General features: G+C 43.5%; 1 protein-coding gene across 7 annotated transcripts in view; it reads left to right on the forward strand.

Annotated features, from left to right (window-relative positions):
* The first annotated feature begins 9,350 nt into the window (after window positions 1–9,350).
* NUCB2 (nucleobindin 2) overlaps window positions 9,351–10,915 on the forward strand; it is a 69,847-nt gene continuing 68,282 nt past the window's right edge. For 5 of the 7 annotated variants that reach the window (XM_017869865.1, XM_017869861.1, XM_017869866.1 and 2 more), the window contains exon 1: window positions 9,362–9,701. The gene's annotated coding sequence lies outside the window, so the exon portion shown is untranslated. Of the gene's footprint in view, window positions 9,702–10,915 lie in introns of all 7 variants that reach the window. The other 2 variants (XM_017869895.1, XM_017869887.1) reach the window with 2 other exon arrangements.

Genomic DNA, 10,915 nt, shown 5'->3' on the forward strand with positions numbered 1-10,915 from the left:
CCTTTCCTCCTGTGGCTACATCACCACGCTCTGAATCAGTCTCAAGTAACTCTAATGCCTGAGTGATAGAGTTACACAAGGTCCACAAATTTAGAGGCATAGTATCCCCTAACTGGTGAGCTCTACGCAGAGCTTTTACTACCTGTAACCATTCTCTCCGATTCAGCTGCACTTTAGTCTGATACTGAAACCAGTAACAATGTTGTTCAACATGGGCAAACAATCACTTCAAAGTCTTTTCTTTCACTTCTACTCCTATAGACAGCAACAGTCCTTGAAACAGCCGTAAATATTCTGAGGCCAGAGAGGTGGAATTCCCCATAATTATCCCGTGGGTCCCCCTTCTGTACTTACACACCCGGGGTGCTCCCCCTCCGGTTCCTTGCTCTCTTGGAGCCACGGACCCTGCTCGCTGCACCGCGTGTTTCCTAAACAAAGGAATGAACACACAAGACAACACAGGACAAGACATACCTGGCGGCCTCGCCGAACGGCACACTCTGCTTTATTTTATACAGCCGTTTGTGGAATGTTACCAAGTCATGGGGCATGTGTTGCTTCTCTGACCTTTCCTTGACTCCCAAGATCAGTAAACATTGACCAGTTCCCAGAGCCCATGTTTACAGCTGGCTCCTTTGTCCTTTCTGTTTGCAGAGCAGGACCATCCTGCTTTGTCTGCAAGAGCAGGGCTTATCGGGAACGTCTCGTTTGCGAGCCGCAGTCCCCTACAGCACCCAGCCCAACTTTTATCATAGTGAAGAATTATAGGAATTACCTGAAAATATACTGCCTATTCCTTGGGGGTGGTAAGAGTTTGTTTGTTTGTTTGTTTACGTTTATAGAATGAAAATCCAGAGGTTAGGAAACAAGATTTATGTAATTGATCTGATCATTGCAAAGCCTCTCTAAGGTCTTTTCTTGGATGAAAATATATATATATAAGTGTAGCACTCAATATTTATTTGATAATGTTCCTCACTGCAGTATGACTGAACTTATAAATTATTTGTTTTTTTTTGTTGTTGTTGTTTGTTTTTTCCAGATGGAGTCTCGCTCTGTTGCCAAGGCTGTAGTACAATGATGTGATCTCAGCTCACTGCAACCTCTGCCTCCCAGGTTCAAGCGATTCTGCCTCAGGCTCATGACCAGCTGGGTTTACAGGCACCCATGATCATGCCCGGCTAATTTTTGTATTTTTGTAGAGACAGGGTTTTGCCAAGTTGGCCAGGCTGGTCTTGAACTCCTCAGGTGATCCACCTGCCTTGGCCTCCCAAAGTGCTGGGATTATAGGTGTGGGCCACTGCGCCCAGCCATAACTTATTTATTCTCACTACATTTTTATAATCCGTGGGATATATGCTTCAGGATTCCTCCTCCTATGTTTCTAATGTATTGTTCTTTATATTTATTTATTTTTTAAATTTATTTGGTAAGATTGCTAAAAGGAAATAGGATTATTGTCCTTAGAATATTATAAATCTTTTTTTTTTTTTTTTTTTTTTTTTGAGATGGAGTCTTGCTCTGTTGCCCAGGCTGGAGTGCAGTGGCATGATCTTGGCTCACTGCAACATCCACTTCCCATGTTCAAGAGATTCTCCTGCCTCAGCCTCCTGAGTAGCTGGAATTACAGGCACACACCATCATGTCCGGCTAATTTTAGTATTTTTAGTAGAGGTGGGGTTTCACTATGTTGGCCAGGCTGGTCTCAAACTCCTGACCTCAGGTGATCCACCCATCTCAGCCTCCCAAAGTGCTGGGATTACAGGTATGAGCCTCCATGCTGGGCCCCATTCTCTTTCTGAAGGAAAATAATAAAAACAAAAATTAAATCCCTTTGCCAAAACACTATGAGGAAAACAACCCAACAATATGAGTACCTAAGATAATTAGATGACTTTCATGCATTCAACAAATGTGTATGGATTGCCTGCTATATACTAGGCTCTGGGCATAAACAAATCAAATATGGTTTATGCCCTCATCGATTTTATGGTCTAGTGAAAGACACAGACAAAAAGCAATTAAGGAAAAAAGTACACACACACACACACACACACACACACACACACACACAGAGAGAGAGAGAGAGAGTAATAGGAGGGAGGAGAGGAAAATGGCTTTAGATTAAATGGTCCAAGTAGCTTTTTTTTTGAAGCAGTGGCATTTGACTTCCAATGAATGAAAAGAATCCAGCCATGCAAACTGTTGGGGGAATAGTGATCTGCTGAAAGGGGCACAGCTTCGGCAAAGGCCTCAGGTGGAAGTAGTTTCAAAGATCAGAAAAACCAACATAGTTAAAGTATAATGACAGAGAAGGAGAATAGTGAGGAATGAGGCTGGACAGAAAGATGAATGAGATATCACACAGAGGATTGACAGACATGGTAAGAAGTTAAGTGAGAACACATTATTTTCAAGTAGAGTAGTGCCTTTTTTTTTTTTTTTTTCTTTTGAGACAGAGTCTCACTCTGTTGCCCAGGCTGGAGTGCAGTGGCACGATCTTGGCTCACTGCAACCTCCGCCTCCCGGGTTCAAGCGATTCTTCTGCCTCAGCTTCCCAAGTAGCTGGGATTACAAGCGCGTGTCACCACGCCCAGCTAATTTTTGTATTTTTAGTAGAGACAGGGTTTCACCATGTTGGCCAGGCTGGTCTCAAACTCCCAACGTCATGATCCACCCGCCTTGGCCTCCCAAAGTGCTGGGATTAGAGGCGTGAGCCACCGTGCGTGGCGAGTAGTGCTATGTTTTAAAGCATTGCTCCAACTGCTGCGTGAAGAATGGATGCCAAATTGACAGTAGGACAGTAATTTGGAGGCTATTCACAGTATTCCATTGAGATATGATGATAACTGAGACTGGGTTATTAGAGAGAAGGAGAGGGAGAGGGAGAGAGAGAGAGATTGATTATGTACCTTAGAGGTAGAATCAACAGAACCTTTTGACGCTGATGAAGTAAATATGTGGTATGAAGGAAAACAGAGAATCAGAGATGACTCGTAGGGGTTTAGCTTGATCAACTGGATGCATACAAATTATTAAAATGAGAAGGATAGAGAGAGTGCAGAGCAGATTGTTTGGGAAGCATATCCTAGGACAGAGTTAGGTGTGCCAAAGGCTTATCAGGGGAGTAATACCTGTGTAGGAAAAGGGACAGAAGCAGAATTGTGCAGGGAGAGTTTGCAGATAATGATGTAAACCTGACAAAGTCTCTGCCAGCTCAGTGGAGGGGTTCCTGAGCAAAACTTTCTGGTTGGAGGGGTTCTGTGTTAGACTAGACCCACGAACTACCACCTTGTGCCCTCATGGCTAGAAACCTGCCCAAGAAGAGTATGACTTAACTACATGCTAAGGAGAGTGTGACTTTGGCTGTAGAGCTGAGGTAGACCTTAAAGACAGTAACAGCTAGAGACTCTCAGCTAACTACACTCCTACAGCTGGGCAGCAGGTCCTTTCTTGAAAGGGGGTCTGAGCAGCACATCTCCTGATCTCCCACAGTGAACAACATGCATGAGAAGATCAGCAATTTAGTGTTAGACAAAAGAGGGACAGGCTGGGCACAGTGGCGCACACCTGTAATCCTAGCACTTTGGGAGACCAAGATGGGTGGATCACTTGAGGTCAAGAGTTCAAGACCAGCCTGGCCAACATGGTGAAACCCTGTCTCTACTAAAAATACAAAAATTAGCTGGGCCTGGTAGTGGATACCTGTAATCCCAGCTACTTGGGAGGCTAAGGCAGGAGAATTGCTTGAACCCGGGAGGCAGAGGTAGCAGTGAGCCAAGATCGTGCCACTGCACTCCAGCTTTTTTTTGTGTGTGACAGAGTCTCACTCTGTCACACACACAAAAATAGGGACTAAGATAGTTAATTAGATCATTAATTCATCAAATATTTATTGACCTTCCACAACAGGCCATCCAAATAAAAATGTAGATAGTTAAAGATAGTCTAAATTTCCTAAGAAAAGTTTGGGCCGGAGATATTTGAGAATTTACATATACTGTACATGGTAGGTGTATGGTTTATGGACTGGCTCGCACCACCAAATGAAAGAGGAGATTGTTCTTCACTTGGAGAAGTGTTACTTTTCTAGAGATTGTTTGGAGGCAATTTGGGTTGTCACATTGACTGCAGGGACAAAGGAGACACTACTGGCACTTAGTGGGTAGAATCTAGGAATATAAAACATTGTGCAATGCATGAGAAATCCTGCTCAATGAAGAAATGTCTCACATAAAATACCAATAGTGCTCCTGTGAAAAAAATTTGCTGTGGACAGATAAGAGGTCCCAGAACCAACCCTGGAACATTCTATCTTTTAGAAGTTGGGTAATGAAGAAGATGGCAAATGAGCCTGAAAAGGATGATCTAGAAAGGTAGAAAGAAAACTAGAAGAGAGTGGTGTCAGATGCTAAGAGAGGAAAGTGTTTCAAGAGAGGAGTCAGCAGCAAAAACAGTGCTGCTGGGCAGTTGAATAAGATGAGGACAGAAAAGTGTCCACTCAAAGGTGACCTTAATAAAAGCAATCTCAATAGCCGGGCATGTGGCAGGCACCTGTAATCCCAGCTACTTGGGAGGGTGAGGCAGGAGAATTGCTTGAACCCAGGAGGTAGAGATTGCAGCCAGCCCCTGCACTCCAGCCCAGATGACAGAACAAGACTCTGTCTTGAGGAAATAAAAAAAAAAAAAATTCGGCCAGGAACAGTGGCTCATGTCTGTAATTCCAGCTACTTAGGAGACTGAGGCACTAGAATTACTTGAACCTGGGAGGTAGAGGTTGCAGTGAGCCGAGATTGTGCCACTGTACTCCAACCTGGGCGACAGAGCAAGACTGTGTCTCAAACAAAACCAAATAAACAAAAAATTTAATAAATAAAGATAATAGGCCGGGCGCAGTGGCTCAGGCCTGTAATCCCAGCAGTTTCGGAGGCTGAGGTGGGTGTATCACAAGCTCAGGAGTTCAAGACCAGCCTGGCCAAGATGGTGAAACACCGTCTCTAGTAAAAATACAAAAATTAGCCAGGGGTGGTGGCAGGTGGCTGTAATCCCAGCTACTTGTGAGGCTGAGGCGGAGAATTGCTTGAACCCAGGAGGTGGAGGTTGCAGTGAGCCGAGACTGTGCCAATGCACTCCAGCTTGGGTGACAGAGTGAGACACCATCTCAAAAAAAAAAAAGCAACTTCAGTGTACTGTTGGAGAAAATGGAAGCCAGACTAGTATAAATAAGAGGAAAAGAGAGGTGAGCAACTAGGGGAAGGAACTTTTTCGATGAATTTGAACAATAAGCAGGGAAATTTGGAGGGGGATTTGGGGTCAAGGAACAGCTTTTACTTCCAACATTACATTATAAAATATGTAATTACATATAGAAAAGTTGAAAGAATTTTGCAGTAAAATTGCTAAATTTTCTACTTAAAATTTTACTCTGCTTGCATTATCACATTTCTTTATCCATAGGGAAGGGGATTTTTAAAAGATGGAAGACACTCCTATAGCATGTTTGTAGGCCTGGAATGTGATTCTGTAACCAGGGGAAGATTCATCATATAGGAAGGAAAGGCAATAGCCAAATAAAGGAGTGAAGTCCTTGAGAGGTGAGGGGAATGGAATTCAGAGTATAGGTAAAGGGACTGCCTTTTGTTGTTACAGAAGGAAAGAAAGAGGACATGGGTACAGAATCATGAGTGTTTGGGGATTTTATGTCGGGAAGACGTGGCAAAAACTGCACGATTGCCTAACAGCCAGACCCTCTTCTTCCTCGTTAATAGAACCCAAAATTTGATGTGGGGGTAACAGTGTGTCCATACTTAGGGGATTCATTGTAATTGGTGTAAGCCAGTCATGATGACTGCATTCCTCTTTCTTTGCCAGACACTAACTTTCCTATCATACCTTGTACCAGGAGAATGGTCATATAACCTATTTCTAGTCAGTGGAACTTTAAGGCTTGTTTGCTGGAGCTGGTGGGTGGGAATGGGGTGGTGTGTGGGGGTGGCTCTGTGACAGTTTTTCCTTTACTAACAAAAGGAGAGGGAACTTCTTACATAAAAGGTTCTTTTGCTGCCTCCTCGCATCCCCCCATCCCCTATCCCAAGTGTTTCAATTTTTCTTTTCTTTCTTTCTTTTCTTTTTTTCTTTGTTTTGAGACAGTCAAGTGATTCTCCTGCCTCAGCCTTCCGAGTAGCTGGGATCACAGGCACCCACCACCATGCCCAGCTTATTTTGTATTTTTAGTAGAGATAGGTTTCACCATATTGGCCAGGCTGGTCTCGAACTCCTGACCTCAGGTGATCTGCCCACCTTGGTCTCCCAAAGTGCTGAGATTACAGGTATGAGACACTGTGCCTGGCCCCGCCTTACTTTTTTTTTTTTCTTATACAGATGGGGTCTCACTTTCTCACCCAGTCCAGAGGGCAGTGGCCAATCATAGCTCACTGTAACCTTGAGCCCCTGGGCTCAAGCGATCTTCCCACCTCAGTTTCCTTACTAGGACTACAAGTGCACACCACCACACCCAGCTCATTTCTGCATTTAATTTATTTTTTTGGTAGAGATGGGGTCTCAAAGTGCTGTTATGCCCAACTAATTTTTTTCTTTTTCTTTTTGTAGAGATGGGGTCTTGCTATGTTGCTCAGGCTGGTTTCGAACTCTTGGCCTCAAGTAGTTTTCCCGCTTTGGCCTCTCAAAGCACGGGAATTACAGATGTAAGTCACCATGCCCAGCCTGTTTCCTATTTCTGAATGTGGTCATGACTCATGATGTCAGGAAGTATGCTAGCTGTCTTTCAACGTCAGGCAATAAGCTTGAAGATGAAAAGTCAGAGCTGAGGAATGCAGAGAGGCTATGATGATATTACTTAGCAGCTGAACACAGGGCAAAAACTGCCTCCGACAGATGTATTTCTTTATCATAGAAAAATAAACTCCAATTTATTGAAGTATTTGTAGCCAGTTTTATGTCACTTTAACAGAATATAGATACATAATACAAAGGAAGTATGGTGGCTATTACTTTTTTCCTGTTGAATACCTCTTCCTAGGTTTATTCTAGTCACAGACTCTATTCTCCAGGCTATAGGAGTGAATACCTGACCCAAACAGGACTTAGATTCTTCCTACTGAGAATTTGAAACTTAATCAGGAATACCCAAAGACAGAAGGAACTAACCTAATGACAACTTCCAGAAAGAAGGCTGAAGATCTCCAGCCCCTAGGATTTGTATCCTACTCAAGGTCTATCTATGAGTTACTCCATTAGCCTCTCAATACATCTCCAGCTGGAGTTGGTTTCTGTTTATTTAAACCATTGGTTCTCAGCCAGGGGAGATTGTACTCTTCAATGGATCTCTGGCAATGTCTGGAGATCTTTTTGGCTGACAACTAGCAGTGGATGTTAGTGGCATCTAGTGAGTAGAGACCAGGGATTCTGCTAACATCCTGTAACGCACAGAACAACTCCCCACAACAAAGACTTACTCGGCCTCAAATGTCATTAGTGTTGAGAAATCCTGCTTTAAAACAGGAGTTCCTTAACTGATACAAAGAGGTTCTCAACAAAGCTGACTCAGGATCACCTCTGAAATGAGTGTGAAGGAAGAATGGGAGGTTTGAGGAGCAAGGAAAGGTATGGAATGGTCATTATGGGTGTGGGAGAGAGAAAGTGGAAAGTTGCTGGGCAGTACTTAGGGTCTGTCTGAGATTGATGACCGTGAATTTGGAGACATAGGTCCAGTGATTTTTCTCCTGCAATGTAGAGCTGCATGGCACAGACAAGAAGAAGGTATATGTTGGGTTCATCCAAGGTTGGGTTTCTGTCAGGTGAGAGCAGCAGAGGGAAAGAAAGGCAAGGAAGTTGATATTTGTATGGAAGTGATTTTACTGATTAACCAGAGTAATTAAGCTAGATAATGGAGGCGGGGGCAGGAATGATGAGATAATTGATGGGATCAAGTGGATCCAGGAAACAGCCTTATTGGTACCCCTCAGAGGTTGTCAGAAAACAATTTCAGGCTTCCTTGCAGATCTACTGAATCAGACTTTGGATTTATTTTATTTTTTGGAGACCGGGTCTCACTCCTGTCACCCAGGCTGGAGTGCAGTGGTGCCATCACAGCTCACTGCAGCCGCGCCTTCCCAGGCTCAGGTGATTCTCCCACCTTAACCTCCCAAGTAGCTGGGACTACAGATGTCTGCCACCACACCTGGCTAATTTTTTGTACTTTCAGTAGAGACGGGTTTTGCTGTATTGCTCAGGCTGGTGTCAAACTCCTGGGCTTAAGAGATCCACCTACCTCTCAGCCTCACACAATGCTGGGATTACAGGCCTGAGCCACCATGTCCGGTTACATTTTAAAACATTTTGTTTTGTTTTTTAGAGACAGTGTCTCAGTCTGTGTCACTCAGGCTGGAGTGCCCTGGTGTGATCATAGCTCACTGTAACCTTGAACTTCTGGGCTCAAGCAAGTGATCATCCTGCCTCAGCCTCCCAAGTAGCTGGGACTACAGGTGTTCAACATCAGACCTCTGGCTAGAATTTACATTTTAATAAGTTCCTGCTGATGCACGTTAAAGATTGAGAAGCCATGCATTAGTGGATTTGATGAAGGTAAAGAATTTCTGCACTGAGAATACTGAAAATATGATTCTGGGTGAATTATCTAGTCCAGAGGTTAGTAATTTTTTTTTTTTTTTTTTTTTCCTGTAAGGGGCCAAGAACCATACAGTTTCTGTCACAACTATTTAACTCTGCCATTGTAGTACGAAAACAGCCTGAGACAATAGATAACACATACAGAAGACGGACAGATGTTGAAATTTGCGGTGTTCTAATAAGACTGTCAACAAAAACAAGTAATGGCAAGTAATGGGTTGATTTGACCCAAGGGCCATTGTTTGCTCATCCCTGATCTTGACCTTAATAACAACAACAACAACAACAACAACAGTAAGTCTTAGCTCCCCAGAAAAGTTTACCCTGAGTTTTGTAGGTTCTGACTACTTACTATCTCTTGGAAGTAAGTATTCTCCCTCCCTCTTACCTTTTTTTATTTTTATTTTTGAGATGGAATCTCACTCTGTCACCCAAGCTGGAGTGCAGTGATGCGATTTTGGCTCACTGCAATCTCTGCCTTCTGGGTTCAAGTGATTCTCCTGCTTCAGCCTCCCGAGTGGCTGGGATTACAGGCATGTGCCACCATGTCCGGCTAATCTTTGTATTTTTAGTAGAGACGCAGTTTCACCATGCTGGCCAGGCTGGTCTTGATCTGCCCGCCTCGGCCTGCTAAAGTGCTGGGATTACAGGCGTGAGCCACCGCACTCAGCCCCTCTTCCCTTTTCTTAACACAATGAAGAATTTGATTTTGTAAGTAATTGGCCAGTTGATGTTCTGCAGGGTCCTAAAAGAGGAAGTAAGAAGGGAACTGAAGTCTTAGAAAACCAGAATCTCCTCGAAACCGTTGTTTTCACCCTAGAGTAGCAAGAGATGTAATACGGGTCAGGGTTCGCGTCAGCTGGTTCTCTGGGGTTGTTTCACTTTTATTTTCTTCTGGCCTCCAGCAAACACATTTTGAGTTTCTCAGCTGAGCCAAAGGAAATCAAGAAATCTCTTGAAATCAAGGAAATCAAGGAATCAATTACTTACACCAAGCTGAGCAAGAGACAACTTGAAGGCAGAGGTAGCAGTAATCAGACAGGATTTCCAAGGTAACAGGGCAGAAGTAGGGGCGAGGTGGGGAACAGAAATAAAAGCTACTGGACATCTCCTCACTAGGACTTTATTTTTATTTATTTATTTATTTATTTTGGGTTTTTTATTTTTTATTTTTGGTGTTTGTTTTGCTCTGTTTTGGTGTTTCTTTGTTTTGTTCGCTCTTGTGGCCCAGGCTGGAGTGTAGTGGGGCGATCTCGGCTCACTGAAACCTCTGCCTCCCATGTTCAAGCAATTCTCCTATCTCAGCCTCCTGAATAGCTGGGACTACAGGTGCTCACCACCACGCCCGGCTAACTTTTGTGTTTTTAGTAGAGACCGGGTTTCACCATGTTGGCCAGGCTGGTCTCCAACTCTTGACCTCAGGTGATCTGCCTGCCTCGGCCTCCCAAAGTGCTGGAATTACAGGCGTAAGCCATCGCATCTGGCCACCTTTCTAGCACTTTACATGTATCATTGGAATCTTTACAATTAGTTCAGCATTATTATCCCCAGGTTATAGGTTGGGAAATGGGGACCAATGTATTATTAGACATTAATAAAGCACTTTGCGCTGGGCACCCTCTGCTTTACAAATATAAACTCATTTAATCCTTACCACAACTATATGAGGCTTGAACTATTGTTGCTTGCATTTTACAAGTGGGAAAGCTGTGCTTTAAAGAGAGGGGTTAAGTGCCTTGCTGGAGGCCATTAGCTAGTATGAATGGAGCTGGGTTTTTAATCCAGGTGGACAGGTTTCATTGTTCACACTCTTAACCACTATACCGCCTAGATTCACTCTTTCCAGACTTGAACAACTACTCTGCTAGAAAATGCACCTGGCCTAGAGTTAGGGAACTAACTCAAAACCAGGCACATGTAATAAGCAGTAGAGCCAGGGTTGGGGTCCAATTCTGATGCTAAAGCTTATGTATTTTCCCTTGTCCAAGGTAGTGACTATGTTCTTTTTTTTTTTTTTTGTCTTAATTAGTATTATAGAACAGTTGGAATATACAAGGTAGTGACTATGGTTTTGTTGTTGTTGCTGCCTTTTTTTTTTTTTTTTTTTGAGACAGAATCTCACTCTCTTGTCCAGGCTGGAGTGCAATGGCATGAACTTGGCTCACTGCAACTTCCATGTCCTGAGTTCAAGCGAGTCTCCTGCCTTAGCCTCCTGAGTAGTTGGGATTACAGACATGCACCACCACATCCCACTAATTTTTTTTTT

Source organism: Rhinopithecus bieti, unplaced genomic scaffold, assembly GCF_001698545.2.
Source record: "Rhinopithecus bieti isolate Rb0 unplaced genomic scaffold, ASM169854v2 scaffold_986, whole genome shotgun sequence".
NCBI lineage: Eukaryota > Metazoa > Chordata > Mammalia > Primates > Cercopithecidae > Rhinopithecus > Rhinopithecus bieti.